This window comes from Mobula hypostoma, chromosome 1 (assembly GCF_963921235.1).
Source record: "Mobula hypostoma chromosome 1, sMobHyp1.1, whole genome shotgun sequence".
Classification (NCBI taxonomy): Eukaryota; Metazoa; Chordata; class Chondrichthyes; order Myliobatiformes; family Myliobatidae; genus Mobula; species Mobula hypostoma.
In genome coordinates, this window is record NC_086097.1 from 1,880,859 (window position 1) to 1,896,855 (window position 15,997).

The 15,997-nt window shown below is 51.7% G+C and overlaps 1 protein-coding gene across 3 annotated transcripts in view; it reads left to right on the forward strand.

Annotated features, from left to right (window-relative positions):
• golga5 (golgin A5) overlaps nucleotides 1–15,997 on the forward strand; it is a 102,670-nt gene that overhangs the window by 18,007 nt on the left and 68,666 nt on the right. The gene's annotated exons all lie outside the window — the stretch shown is intronic.

The window sequence follows — 15,997 nt, forward strand, 5'->3', positions numbered from 1 at the left end:
ATAACGCCAACTTACAGAGTACAATCCACCAACAGGGTCACTTAAACCTTACCTAAAGCCCAGGACTCCGCCACCACCTTCCAGCAGCAACAAGTGAGTGAGAGAGAGACCGGACACACGCAGGCACTTTCCTCCAGGAACAGCGAGAGTGAGAGGGACCGGACACACACAGGCACCTTCCTCCAGGAACAGCGAGAGGGAGAGAGACCGGACACACGCAGGGACTTTCCTCCAGGAACAGCGAGAGGGAGAGAGACAGGACACACGCGGGCACCTTCCTCCAGGAACAGCGAGAGGGAGAGAGACCGGACACACGCAGGCACCTTCCTCCAGGAACAGCGAGAGGGAGAGAGACCGGACACACGCAGGCACCTTCCTCCAGAACAGTGAGAGGGAGAGAGAGACCGGACACACACAGGCACCTTCCTCCAGAACAGCGAGAGGGAGAGAGAGACCGGACACACGCAGGCACCTTCCTCCAGAACAGTGAGAGGGAGAGAGAGACCGGACACACGTGGGCACCTTCCTCCAGAACAGCGAGAGGGAGAGAGACCGGACACACACAGGCACCTTCATCCAGGAACAGCGAGAGGGAGAGAGACCGGACACACGCAGGCACTTTCCTCCAGGAACAGCGAGAGGGAGACAGACCGGACACACGTGGGCACCTTCCTCCAGAACAGCGAGAGGGAGAGAGACCGGACACACGCAGGCACTTTCATCCAGGAACAGCGAGAGGGAGACAGACCGGACACACGCAGGCACCTTCCTCCAGGAACAGCGAGAGGGAGAGAGACCGGACACACGCAGGCACCTTCCTCCAGGAACAGCGAGAGGGAGACAGACCGGACACACGTGGGCACCTTCCTCCAGGAACAGCGAGAGGGAGAGAGACCGGACACACGCAGGCACCTTCCTCCAGGAACAGCGAGAGGGAGAGAGAGACCGGACACACGCAGGCACCTTCCTCCAGGAACAGCGAGAGGGAGAGAGAGACCGGACACACGCAGGCACTTTCCTCCAGAACAGTGAGAGGGAGAGAGACCGGACACACGCAGGCACCTTCCTCCAGAACAGCGAGAGGGAGAGAGACCGGACACACGCAGGCACCTTCCTCCAGAACAGCGAGAGGGAGACAGACCGGACACACGCAGGCACCTTCCTCCAGAACAGCGAGAGGGAGAGAGACCGGACACACACAGGCACTTTCCTCCAGAACAGCGAGGGGGAGAGAGACCGGACACACACAGGCACTTTTCTCCAGGAACAGCGAGAGGGAGAGAGACCGGACACACGCAGGCACTTTCCTCCAGAACAGCGAGAGGGAGAGAGACCGGACACACGCAGGCACCTTCCTCCAGAACAGCGAGAGGGAGAGAGACCGGACACACGCAGGCACTTTCCTCCAGAACAGCGAGAGGGAGAGAGAGACCGGACACACACAGGGACTTTCCTCCAGGAACAGCGAGAGGGAGAGAGACCGGACACACGCAGGCACTTTCCTCCAGGAACAGCGAGAGGGAGAGAGAGACCGGACACACGCAGGCACCTTCCTCCAGAACAGCGAGAGGGAGAGAGACCGGACACACGCAGGCACCTTCCTCCAGGAACAGCGAGAGGGAGAGAGACCGGACACACGCAGGCACTTTCCTCCAGAACAGCGAGAGGGAGAGAGACCGGACACACGCAGGCACTTTCCTCCAGAACAGCGAGAGGGAGAGAGACCAGACACACGCGGGCACCTTCCTCCAGAACAGCGAGAGGGAGAGAGACCGGACACACGCAGGCACCTTCCTCCAGAACAGCGAGAGGGAGAGAGACCGGACACACGCAGGCACCTTCCTCCAGGAACAGCGAGAGGGAGAGAGAGACCGGACACACGCAGGCACCTTCCTCCAGAACAGCGAGAGGGAGAGAGAGACCGGACACACGCAGGCACCTTCCTCCAGAACAGCGAGAGGGAGAGAGACCGGACACACACAGGCACCTTCCTCCAGGAACAGTGAGAGGGAGAGAGACCGGACACACACAGGCACTTTCCTCCAGGAACAGCGAGAGGGAGAGAGACCAGACACACGCGGGCACCTTCCTCCAGGAACAGTGAGAGGGAGAGAGACCAGACACACGCAGGCACTTTCCTCCAGGAACAGCGAGAGGGAGAGAGACCAGACACACGCGGGCACCTTCCTCCAGGAACAGCGAGAGGGAGAGAGAGACCGGACACACGCAGGCACCTTCCTCCAGAACAGCGAGAGGGAGAGAGACCGGACACACGCAGGCACCTTCCTCCAGAACAGCGAGAGGGAGAGAGACCGGACACACGCAGGCACCTTCCTCCAGAACAGCGAGAGGGAGAGAGACCGGACACACGCAGGCCCCTTCCTCCAGAACAGCGAGAGGGAGAGAGAGACCGGACACACACAGGCACTTTCCTCCAGGAACAGTGAGAGGGAGAGAGACCGGACACACACAGGCACTTTCCTCCAGAACAGCGAGAGGGAGAGAGACCGGACACACGCAGGCACCTTCCTCCAGAACAGCGAGACGGAGAGAGACCGGACACACGCAGGCACCTTCCTCCAGAACAGCGAGAGGGAGAGAGACCGGACACACGCGGGCACCTTCCTCCAGGAACAGCGAGAGGGAGAGAGAGACCGGACACACGCAGGCACCTTCCTCCAGAACAGCGAGAGGGAGAGAGACCGGACACACGCAGGCACCTTCCTCCAGAACAGCGAGAGGGAGAGAGACCGGACACACGCAGGCACCTTCCTCCAGAACAGCGAGAGGGAGAGAGACCGGACACACGCAGGCACCTTCCTCCAGAACAGCGAGAGGGAGAGAGAGACCGGACACACACAGGCACTTTCCTCCAGGAACAGTGAGAGGGAGAGAGACCGGACACACACAGGCACTTTCCTCCAGAACAGCGAGAGGGAGAGAGACCGGACACATGCGGGCACTTTCCTCCAGAACAGCGAGAGGGAGAGAGACCGGACACACGCAGGCACCTTCCTCCAGGAACAGCGAGAGGGAGAGAGAGACCGGACACACACAGGCACTTTCCTCCAGGAACAGTGAGAGGGAGAGAGACCGGACACACGCGGGCACCTTCCTCCAGAACAGCGAGAGGGAGAGAGAGACCGGACACACACAGGCACTTTCCTCCAGGAACAGTGAGAGGGAGAGAGACCGGACACACACAGGCACTTTCCTCCAGAACAGCGAGAGGGAGAGAGACCGGACACACGCAGGCACCTTCCTCCAGGAACAGCGAGAGGGAGAGAGAGACCGGACACACACAGGCACTTTCCTCCAGGAACAGTGAGAGGGAGAGAGACCGGACACACGCGGGCACCTTCCTCCAGGAACAGTGAGAGGCAGAGAGACCGGACACACGCAGGCACCTTCCTCCAGGAACAGCGAGAGGGAGAGAGACCGGACACACGCAGGCACTTTCCTCCAGGAACAGTGAGAGGGAGAGAGACCGGACACACGCGGGCACCTTCCTCCAGGAACAGCGAGAGGGAGAGAGACCGGACACACGCGGGCACCTTCCTCCAGGAACAGTGAGAGGGAGAGAGACCGGACACACGTGGGCACTTTCCTCCAGGAACAGCGAGAGGGAGAGAGACCAGACACACACAGGCACTTTCCTCCAGGAACAGCGAGAGGGAGAGAGACCAGACACACGCAGGCACCTTCATCCAGGAACAGCGAGAGTGAGAGAGACCGGACACACGCAGGCACTTTCCTCCAGGAACAGCGAGAGGGAGAGAGACCGGACACACGCAGGCACCTTCCTCCAGGAACAGCGAGAGGGAGAGAGACCGGACACACGCAGGCACCTTCCTCCAGGAACAGTGAGAGGGAGAGAGACCGGACACACGTGGGCACTTTTCTCCAGGAACAGCGAGAGGGAGAGAGACCGGACACACACAGGCACTTTCCTCCAGGAACAGCGAGAGGGAGAGAGACCAGACACACGCAGGCACCTTCATCCAGGAACAGCGAGAGTGAGAGAGACCGGACACACGCAGGCACTTTCCTCCAGGAACAGCGAGAGGGAGAGAGACCGGACACACGCAGGCACCTTCCTCCAGGAACAGCGAGAGGGAGAGAGACCGGACACACGCAGGCACTTTCCTCCAGGAACAGCGAGAGGGAGAGAGACCGGACACACGCGGGCACTTTCCTCCAGAACAGCGAGAGGGAGAGAGACCGGACACATGCAGGCACCTTCCTCCAGGAACAGCGAGAGGGAGAGAGACCGGACACACGTGGGCACTTTCCTCCAGGAACAGTGAGAGGGAGAGAGACCGGACACACGCAGGCACCTTCCTCCAGGAACAGCGAGAGGGAGAGAGACCGGACACATGCGGGCACTTTCCTCCAGGAACAGCGAGAGGGAGAGAGACCGGACACACGCAGGCACTTTCCTCCAGAACAGCGAGAGGGAGAGAGACCGGACACATGCGTGCACTTTCCTCCAGGAACAGCGAGAGGGAGAGAGACCGGACACATGCAGGCACCTTCCTCCAGGAACAGCGAGAGGGAGAGAGACCGGACACACGCAGGCACTTTCCTCCAGGAACAGTGAGAGGGAGACAGACCGGACACACGCAGGCACTTTCCTCTCGGGGTAGCGAGAGGGAGAGAGACCGGACACACGCGGGCACCTTCCTCCAGGAACAGCGAGAGGGAGAGAGACCGGACACATGCAGGCACTTTCCTCCAGGAACAGCGAGAGGGAGAGAGACCGGACACACGCAGGCACTTTCCTCCAGGAACAGCGAGAGGGAGACAGACCGGACACACGCAGGCACCTTCCTCCAGGAACAGTGAGAGGCAGAGAGACCGGACACACGCAGGCACCTTCCTCCAGGAACAGTGAGAGGGAGAGAGACCGGACACACGCAGGCACCTTCCTCCAGGAACAGCGAGAGGGAGAGAGACCGGACACACGCAGGCACTTTCTTCCAGGAACAGCGAGAGGGAGAGAGACCGGACACACGCAGGCACTTTCCTCTGGGAGTAGCGAGAGGGAGAGAGACCGGACACACGCAGGCACCTTCCTCCAGGAACAGCGAGAGGGAGAGAGACCGGACACACGCAGGCACTTTCCTCCAGGAACAGCGAGAGGGAGAGAGAGACCGGACACACGCAGGCACTTTCCTCTGGGGGTAGCGAGAGGGAGAGAGACCGGACACACGCAGGCACTTTCCTCTGGGAGTAGCGAGAGGGAGAAGACCGGACACACGCAGGCACTTTCCTCCGGGGGTAGTGAGAGAGAGAGAGAGACCGGACACACGCAGGCACTTTCCTCCAGGAACAGCGAGAGGGAGAGAGACCGGACACACGCGGGCACTTTCCTCCAGGAACAGCGAGAGGGAGAGAGACAGGACACACGCGGGCACTTTCCTCCAGGAACAGCGAGAGGGAGAGAGACAGGACACACGCGGGCAGTTTCCTCCAGGAACAGCGAGAGGGAGAGAGACCGGACACACGCAGGCACTTTCCTCCAGGAACAGCGAGAGGAAGAGAGACCGGACACACGCAGGCACTTTCCTCTGGGAGTAGCGAGAGGGAGAGAGACCGGACATATGCGGGCACTTTCCTCTGTGGGTAGCGAGAGGGAGAGAGACCGGACACACGCAGGCACTTTCCTCCAGGAACAGCGAGAGTGAGAGGGACCGGACACACACAGGCACCTTCCTCCAGGAACAGCGAGAGGGAGAGAGACCGGACACACGCAGGGACTTTCCTCCAGGAACAGCGAGAGGGAGAGAGACAGGACACACGCAGGCACTTTCCTCCAGGAACAGCGAGAGGGAGAGAGACCGGACACACGCAGGCACTTTCCTCTGGGAGTAGCGAGAGGGAGAGAGACCGGACACATGCGGGCACTTTCCTCTGTGGGTAGCGAGAGGGAGAGAGACCGGACACACGCAGGCACCTTCCTCCAGAACAGCGAGAGGGAGAGAGACCGGACACACGCAGGCACCTTCCTCCAGGAACAGTGAGAGGGAGAGAGACCGGACACACGCAGGCACCTTCCTCCAGGAACAGCGAGAGGGAGAGAGACCGGACACATGCAGGCACTTTCTTCCAGGAACAGCGAAAGGGAGAGAGACCGGACACACGCAGGCACTTTCCTCTGGGAGTAGCGAGAGGGAGAGAGACCGGACACACGCAGGCACCTTCCTCCGGGAACAGCGAGAGGGAGAGAGACCGGACACCCGCATGCACTTTCCTCCAGGAACAGCGAGAGGGAGAGAGAGACCGGACACACGCAGGCACTTTCCTCTGGGGGTAGCGAGAGGGAGAGAGACCGGACACACGCAGGCACTTTCCTCTGGGAGTAGCGAGAGGGAGAAGACCGGACACACGCAGGCACTTTCCTCCGGGGGTAGTGAGAGAGAGAGAGAGACCGGACACACGCAGGCACTTTCCTCCAGGAACAGCGAGAGGGAGAGAGACCGGACACACGCGGGCACTTTCCTCCAGGAACAGCGAGAGGGAGAGAGACAGGACACACGCGGGCACTTTCCTCCAGGAACAGCGAGAGGGAGAGAGACAGGACACACGCGGGCACTTTCCTCCAGGAACAGCGAGAGGGAGAGAGACCGGACACACGCAGGCACTTTCCTCCAGGAACAGCGAGAGGAAGAGAGACCGGACACACGCAGGCACTTTCCTCTGGGAGTAGCGAGAGGGAGAGAGACCGGACATATGCGGGCACTTTCCTCTGTGGGTAGCGAGAGGGAGAGAGACCGGACACACGCAGGCACTTTCCTCCAGGAACAGCGAGAGTGAGAGGGACCGGACACACACAGGCACCTTCCTCCAGGAACAGCGAGAGGGAGAGAGACCGGACACACGCAGGGACTTTCCTCCAGGAACAGCGAGAGGGAGAGAGACAGGACACACGCGGGCACCTTCCTCCAGGAACAGCGAGAGGGAGAGAGACCGGACACACGCAGGCACTTTCCTCCAGGAACAGCGAGAGGGAGAGAGACCGGACACACGCAGGCACTTTCCTCTGGGAGTAGCGAGAGGGAGAGAGACCGGACACATGCGGGCACTTTCCTCTGTGGGTAGCGAGAGGGAGAGAGACCGGACACACGCAGGCACCTTCCTCCAGAACAGCGAGAGGGAGAGAGACCGGACACACGCAGGCACTTCCCTCCAGGAACAGCGAGAGTGAGAGAGATCGGACACACGCGGGCACCTTCCTCCAGAACAGCGAGAGGGAGAGAGACCCTTCTGGGCATCACTGAGTCGTGGCTGAAAGAAGGCCATAATTGGGAGCTGAACTTCAAAGGATATATTTTGTATCGAAAAGACGGGCAGGAAGGCGGAGACAGTGGTGTGACTCTGTTGGTACAGATGGAATTACATCTTTAGAAAGAGACGACATAAGACCAGAGAATGTTGAAACTTTGTGGGTGGAGTTTAGAAACTGCAAGGGTAAAAATACCTTTATGGGAATCATATATAGGCCTCTAAATAGTAGCCAAGATGTGGTGTTGAGATTGCAAAGGGAGCTGGAAAAGGCATTATGTTGGGGGACTTCAAAATGCAAGGGGATTGGGAAAATCACGTTGGTGTTGCATCACAAGAGAGGGAATTTGTTGAATGCTTATGAGATGGCTTTTGAGAGCAGTTTGTGCTTGAGCCTACTCTGGAAAATGCTATCTTAGATTGGGTGTTGTGTAATAACCCAGATCTTATTAGGGAGCTTAATGTAACGGAACCCTTAGGAGGCAGTGATCATAATATGATTGAATGCATACTGCAACTTAAGAGAGAGTAGCTTAAATCACATGTTTCTGTATTGTAATGGAATAACGGGAATTATAGAGGCATGAGAGAGGAGCTTGTCCAGGTTGGTTGGAGGAGGATATTGTCAGGGATGATGGCCGAGCAGAGATGGCTGAAGTTTCTGGGAATAGTTCACAAGGCACAGGATAGATAGGTCCCACTGAAGAAAAAGTTCTCAGATGGCAGGGGTAGGCAACAATGGCTGACAAGGGAAGTTAAGGACTGCATAAAAGCCAAGGAAAGGGCACATAAGGTAGCAAAAGTGAGTGGGAAATTGGATGGTTGGGAACCTTTTAAAATCCAACTAAAGGCAATTAAAAAAAGCTATAAGAAGGGAAAAGATGAAATATGAGGGCAGATTAGCTGATAATATAAAGCAGGATACCAAAAGTTTTTTCAGTTTTATAAAGAGTAAAAGGGAGATGAGAGTTGATATTGGACCATTGGAAAATGATGCTGGTGAGGTAGTAATGGGGGACAAAGAAATGGCAGATGAACTTAATGGGTACTTTGCATCTGGCTTCACTGTGGAAGATACTCGCAGTGTGCCAGAGGTCTGAGAGTGTCAGGGAGCAGGAGTGAGTGCCTTTTCTATTACAAGGGAAAAAGTGCTCAAATCTCTTAAGGTCAGTAAGTCACCTGGACAAGATGGACTACATCCCAGAGTCCTGAGAGAGGTTAGTGAAGAGATAATGGATTGATTGGTCATGATCTTTCAAGAATCACTTGACTCTGGCATGGTCCTGGAGGACTGGATGATTGCAAATGTCACTCCACTTTTTAAGAAGGGAGGAAGGCAAAAGAAAGGAACTTATAGGCCAGTTAGTCATAGTCATACTTTATTGATCCCAAGGAAAATTGGTTTTCGTTACAGTTGCACCATAAATAATAAATAGTAATAGAACCATAAATAGTTAAATAGTAATATAGAAACATAGAAACATAGAAAATAGGTGCAAGAGTAGGCCATTCGGCCCTTCGAGCCTGCACTGCCATTTATTATGATCATGGCTGATCATCCAACTCAGAACCCCGCCCCAGCCTTCCCTCCATACCCCCTGACCCCCGTAGCCACAAGGGCCATATCTAACTCCCTCTTAAATATAGCCAATGAATTGGCCTCAACTGTTTCCTGTGGCAGAGAATTCCACAGATTCACCACTCTCTGTGTGAAGAAGTTTTTCCTAATCTCGGTCCTAAAAGGCTTCCCCTCTATCCTCAAACTGTGTCCCCTCGTTCTGGACTTCCCCAACATCGGGAACAATCTTCCTGCATCTAGCCTGTCCAATCCCTTTAGGATCTTATACGTTTCAATCAGATCCCCCCTCAATCTTCTAAATTCCAACAAGTACAAGCCCAGTTCATCCAGTCTTTCTTCATATGAAAGTCCTGCCATCCCAGGAATCAATCTGGTGAACCTTCTTTGTACTCCCTCTATGGCAAAGATGTCTTTCCTCAGATTAGGGGACCAAAACTGCACACAATACTCCAGGTGTGGTCTCACCAAGGCCTTATACAACTGCAGTAGTACCTCCCTGCTCCTGTACTCGAATCCTCTCGCTATAAATGCCAGCATACCATTCGCCTTTTTCACCGCCTGCTGTACCTGCATGCCCACTTTCAATGACTGGTGTATAATGACACCCAGGTCTCGTTGCACCTCCCCTTTTCCTAATCGGCCACCATTCAGATAATAATCTGTTTTCCTATTTTTGCCACCAAAGTGGATAACTTCACATTTATCCACATCAAATTGCATCTGCCATGAATTTGCCCACTCACCCAACCTATCCAAGTCACCCTGCATCCTCTTAGCATCCTCCTCACTGCTAACACTGCCACCCAGCTTCGTGTCATCCGCAAACTTGGAGATGCTGCATTTAATTCACTCATCCAAGTCATTAATATATATTGTAAACAACTGGGGTCCCAGCACTGAGCCTTGCGGTACCCCACTAGTCACCACCTGCCATTCTGAAAAGGTCCCGTTTATTCCCACTCTTTGCTTCCTGTCTGCTAACCAATTTTCCACCCGCACCAATACCTTACCCCCAATACCGTGTGCTTTAAGTTTGCACACTAATCTCCTGTGTGGGACCTTGTCAAAAGCCTTTTGAAAATCCAAATATACCACATCCACTGGTTCTCCCCTATCCACTCTACTAGTTACATCCTCAAAAAATTCTATGAGATTCGTCAGACATGATTTTCCTTTCGCAAATCCATGCTGACTTTGTCCGATCATTTCACCGCTTTCCAAATGTGCTGTTATCACATCCTTGATAACTGACTCCAGCAGTTTCCCCACCACCGATGTTAGGCTAACCGGTCTATAATTCCCCGGTTTCTCTCTCCCTCCTTTTTTAAAAAGTGGGGTTACATTAGCCACCCTCCAATCCTCAGGAACTAGCCCAGAATCTAACGAGTTTTGAAAAATTATCACTAATGCATCCACTATTTCTTGGGCTACTTCCTTAAGCACTCTAGGATGCAGACCATCTGGCCCTGGGGATTTATCTGCCTTCAATCCCTTCAATTTACCTAACACCACTTCCCTACTAACATGTATTTCGCTCAGTTCCTCCATCTCACTGGACCCTCTGTCCCTTACTATTTCTGGGAGATTATTTATGTCCTCCTTAGTGAAGACAGAACCAAAGTAATTATTCAATTGGTCTGCCATGTCCTTGCTCCCCATAATCAATTCACCTGTTTCTGTCTGCAGGGGACCTACATTTGTCTTTACCAGTCTTTTCCTTTTTACATATCTATAAAAGCTTTTACAGTCTGTTTTTATGTTCCCTGCCAGTTTTCTCTCATAATCTTTTTTCCCCTTCCTAACTAAGCCCTTTGTCCTCCTCTGCTGAACTTTGAATTTCTCCCAGTCCTCAGGTGAGCCACTTTCTCTGGCTAATTTGTATACTTCTTCTTTGGAATTGATACTATCCCTAATTTCTCTTGTCAGCCACGGGTGCACTGCCTTCCTTGATTTATTCTTTTGCCAAACTGGGATGAACAATTGTTGTAGTTCATCCATGCAACCTTTAAATGCTTGCCATTGCATATCCACCGTCAATCCTTTAAGTGTCATTTGCCAGTCTATCTTAGCTAATTCACGTCTCATACCTTCAAAGTTACCCCTCTTTAAGTTTAGAACCTTTGTTTCTGAATTAACTATGTCACTCTCTATCTTAATGAAGAATTCCACCATATTATGGTCACTCTTACCCAAGGGGCCTCTCACGATAAGATCGCTAATTAACCCTTCCTCATTGCTCAAAACCCAGTCCAGAATAGCCTGCTCTCTAGTTGGTTCCTCAACATGTTGGTTCAAAAAACCATCCCGCATACATTCCAAGAAATCCTCTTCCTCAGCACCTTTACCAATTTGGTTCACTTATGTTGAAAAGTGGCCCTTTTTAATGCTTGCCCTGGATTTGTCAGCCTGCCACTTTTACTTTTCTCCTTTGTACCTTTTGCTTCTACCCTCACTTTACACCCCTCTGTCTCTCTGCACTGGTTCCCATCCCTCTGTTGTGAACTAACCTCCTCACGCCTAGCCTCTTTAATTTGATTCCCACCCCCCAACCGTTCCAGTTTAAAGTCACCTCAGTAGCCCCCGCTAATCTCCCTGCCAGGATATTGGTCCCCCTATGTAAATATGTAAATTATGCCAGTAAATTATGAAACAAGTCCAGGACCAGCCTATTGGCTCAGGATGTCTGACCCTCCAAGGGAGGAGTTGTAAAGTTTGATGGCCACAGGCAGGAATGACTTCCTACGACGCTCTGTGCTGCATCTTGGTGGAATGAGTCTCTGGCTGAATGTACCCCTGTGCCCACCCAGTCCATTATGTAGTGGATGGGAGACATTGACCAAGATGGCATGCAACTTAGACAGCATCCTCTTTTCAGACACCACCGTCAGAGAGTCCAGTTCCATCCCCACAACATCACTGGCCTTACGGATGAGTTTGTTGATTCTCTTGGTGTCTGTTACCCTCAGCCTGCTGCCCCAGCACACAACAGCAAACATGATAGCACTGGCCACCACAGACTCGTAGAACATCCTCAGCATCGTCCGGCAGATGTTAAAGGACCTCAGTCTCCTCAGGAAATAGAGACGGCTCTGACCCTTCTTGTAGACAGCCTTAGCGTAACCTCAATGGTTGGGAAAATGGTGGAGTCTATTATTAAGGATAAGGTTCTGGGGTGCTTGTGGACGGATGATAAAATAAGGCAAAGTCAGCATGGTTTCAGTAAAGGGAAATCTTGCCCAACAAATTTGTTAGGGTTCTTCGAGGAAGTAACAAGCAGGGTGGACAAAGGAGAGGCAGTGGATGTCATTTACTTGGATTTTCAGAAGGCATTTGATAAGGTGCCACACATGAGGCTGCTTAACAAGATAAAATCCTATGGGGTAACAGGAAAGATGCTGGATAGAGGAATGGATGACAGGCAGGAGGCAGTGAGTGAGAATAAAAGGGACCTTTTCTGGTTGGCAGCCAGTGACTCAGGGGTCGGTATTGGGACTGCTACTTTTCACATTGTTTGTCAATGATTTAGATAATGGAATTGATGGCTTTGTGGCAAAGTTTGCAGATGATATGAAGGCAGATGGAGGGGTAGGTAGTACTGAGGAAGCAATGCAATTGCAGCAGGAATTGGACAAATTGGAGAAATGAACAAAAACTGGCAGATGGACTAGTGTTGGGTAATGTACCATAATGCATTTTGCTAAAAGGAAAAATAGTGTGGTCTATTATCTAAAACGGGAGAAAATTCAAATATTCGAGGTATAGAAGAACTTGGGAATCCTTGTGCAGGACTCCCGAATGCTAATTTACAGGTTGAGTCTGGGGTAAAGAAGGCTAAAGCAATGTTGGCATTTATTTCAAGGGGAATAGAATATAAGAGAGATGAGATAACGCTGAGCCTTTATAAGACACTAGTCTGGACACACTTGGAGTGTTGTCAACGGTTTTGGGCCCCATATCTCAGGATGTGTTGTCTTTGGAGAGAGTCCACAGGAGGTTCACGAGGATGATTCCGGGAATGAAGGGGTTAGCATGTGAGGAGCGTTTGGCAGCTTGGAGCCTGTACTCACTGGAATTTAGAATATGGTGTGATCTCTTTGAAATCTACTGAATATAGAAAGAACTAGACAGGCTGGATATGGAGAGGATGTTTCCTATGGTGGGGGTATCCAGAACTAGAGGGGACAGCCTGAAAATTGAGGGGTGACCCTTTAGAACAGAGGTAAGGAGGAATTTTTTTTCAGCCAAAGAGTAGTAAATCTGTGGAATGCTCTGTCACAGATTGCTGGAGGCCAAGTCCGTGGGTATATTTAAGATGGAAGTTGATCGTTTCCTGGTCAGTCAGGGCATCAAGGGATATGGCAAGAAGGCAGGAGTATGGGGTTGAGTGGGATCCAGGATCAGCCATGATGGAATGGTGGAACAGACTTGATGGGCTGAATGGCCTAATTCTGCTTTATGTCTTATGGTCTTATGAAGTGTTCTCAAAGTTCAAAAGTTCAAAGTAAAATTTAATATCAGAGTACATACATGTCACCACATGGAACTCTAATATTCGTTTTCCTGTGGGCATGCTCAGTAAATCTATAGAACAGAAACTGTGAACAGGATTAATGAAAGAGCAAGACCATAGAAGACAACACACTGCAAATGCAAACATAAATAAATAGCAATAAATAACGAGAGAACGAAATAACAAGATAGAGTCCTTAAGGTGAGATCATTGGTTGTGGGAACATCTCAGTATATGAGTGTCATTATCCTCTTTTGTTTAAGAGCCTGCTGGTTGTGGGGTAGTAACTGTTCTTGAACCAGGTGGTGCGAATTTTGGGTCTCTTGTACCTTCTACCTGGCTGGCTGGTGGCGTAGTGGCATCAGCACCGGACTTTGGAGTGAAGGCTCCCGAGTTTGAACCCAGCCGGTTGCCCAGGCATGCTTTCCATTGGTGCTGCGTTGAGCATCGAGCTAGCAACTCGACCTCGTAAAAAAGAAATTGCCTGCTACAGAAACATCAACAGCAAAAAGCTAATGGCCTCTGCTCTCTGTGAGTTTAAAAGGCAATTTCCTTTTCCTTTCCTTGTACCTTCTACCAGCAAGAAAAGAGCATGGCTTGGGTGCTGAGGATCTGTGATGCTGAATGTTTCTTTACTACATGGTGTTTCATGTAGATATGCTCAATGTTTGGAAAGGTTGTACTGGGCCGAATCCACCACCTTTTGTTGGATTTCCCTTTCAAAAGCATTGGTGTTCCCACACCAGGCTGTAATGCAGCCAGTCAGCACACTTTCCGCCACACATCTATAGGTTTACCAAGGTTTTTGATGTCATGCCAAATTTCCTTATGACTCCTAAGGAAACAGAGGTGCTGTCGTGCTTGCTTTGCAATTGCGTTTATATGATGGGTCCAGGACGGGTCCTCTGAGATAGTGACACCCAGGAATTTAAAGTTACTGACCCACTCCATCTCTGATCCTCCAATGATTACTGCCTTAAGACGAAGCTATTGTGTGTGTTGGAACTACTGGTCATTGTTTACTAATGTTATGTGATTTATTGCAACAGCACCTTTCTGCACCACTTTAGCGTGTTTTATTTCATTGTTTGCTGGTGATTTAAAAAATGGGAAGTTGGATATGGGTCAGTTGGTTAATCTTAGAAAGCTGCATCTGAAGTGTTCCACCTCTGCTGTGGGCACTGGCCTCCCCAGCATAAAGGATGCCTTCGAAAGGTGGTGCCTCAGAGGTGGCCCATCATCTAGCACATGCCCTGAAGGCACACACTCAACATTTCAGCAACAGCTTCTTCTCCTCCTCCACCATTAGATTTCTGAATGGACAATGAACCCGTGTACACTACCTCAGTCCCCCCGCCATCAGATTTCTGAACGGACAGTGAACCCGTGTACCCTACCTCAGTCCTCCCGCCATCAGATTTCTGAACGGACAATGAACCCGTGTACCCTACCTCAGTCCTCCCGCCATCAGATTTCTGAACGGACAATGAACCCGTGTACACTACCTCAGTCCCCCCGCCATCAGATTTCTGAACGGACAGTGAACCCGTGTACCCTACCTCAGTCCTCCCGCCATCAGATTTCTGAACGGACAATGAACCCGTGTACATTTCCTCAATATTTTTTCTTCTTTTGCTCTCTTTTTGCACAACTTATTTAATTTCTTGAATGTACATTATATTTTTGTAATTTATCGTTGTTTATTGCAATGTACTGCGGAAAAACAAATTTCATGATATATGTGGTGACATTAAACCGAATCCTGATGTTTTTTTTCAGTAGAGGTGAGGGGCTAACGGAGAAAATTGCCGGGATTCTCTTTGTTTATTTGTAACACTATGTCACTTCATTGGGGCAGGAGACTGTTGCCAAGGAATTTCTAACAAACATCAGTCATGTGCACTTGCATGGTCATTAGCACTCAGTGCTTCAAGCAAACAGTTTTTAAATAGTGTATGTTTGTGCTCAAAAAGCAGTGAATTTTGTCACTGACAGTTGGCGGGAAATAAGCGGTAAGACAATTCAGATCTGTTCTGTGCAGTGTGGTTTCAAGCATTCAGGCTTGGAGATGCCAGAAACGGCCGGGGGTGAATGAAAAATTTCTCTGCTTTTCAAGTTAGAAGCTACAACACCATAAGACATAGAAGGAGAATTAGGCCATTTGGCCCATCATGGCTGCTCTGCATCCTTCTCAACCCCAGTCTCCTGCCTTCTCCTCGTAAACTTTCACACCCTGATTAATCAAGAACCTATGAACCTCTCCCTTAAATACAGCCAATGACTTGGACTCCACAGCTGCCTATGGCAAGAAATTCCATCGGTTCATCAGCCTCCCGCTAAAGAAATCCTTTGTCATCTCCATTCTAAGTGGATGTCTCTCCATTCTGAGGCTGTGCCCTCTGGTCCGAGACTCCCCACTATAAGAAACATCCTCTCCATATCCACTCTGTCGAGGCCTTTCAACATTTGATAGGTTTCAATGAGCTCCCCCTCACATTCTAAATTCCAGTGAGTACAGGTGCAGAGCCATCAAAAGCTCCTCATATGATAACCCTTTCATTCCTGTAATCATTCTCATGAATCTCCTCTGAACTCCCTCCAATGTCAGCATATCGTTTCTCAGA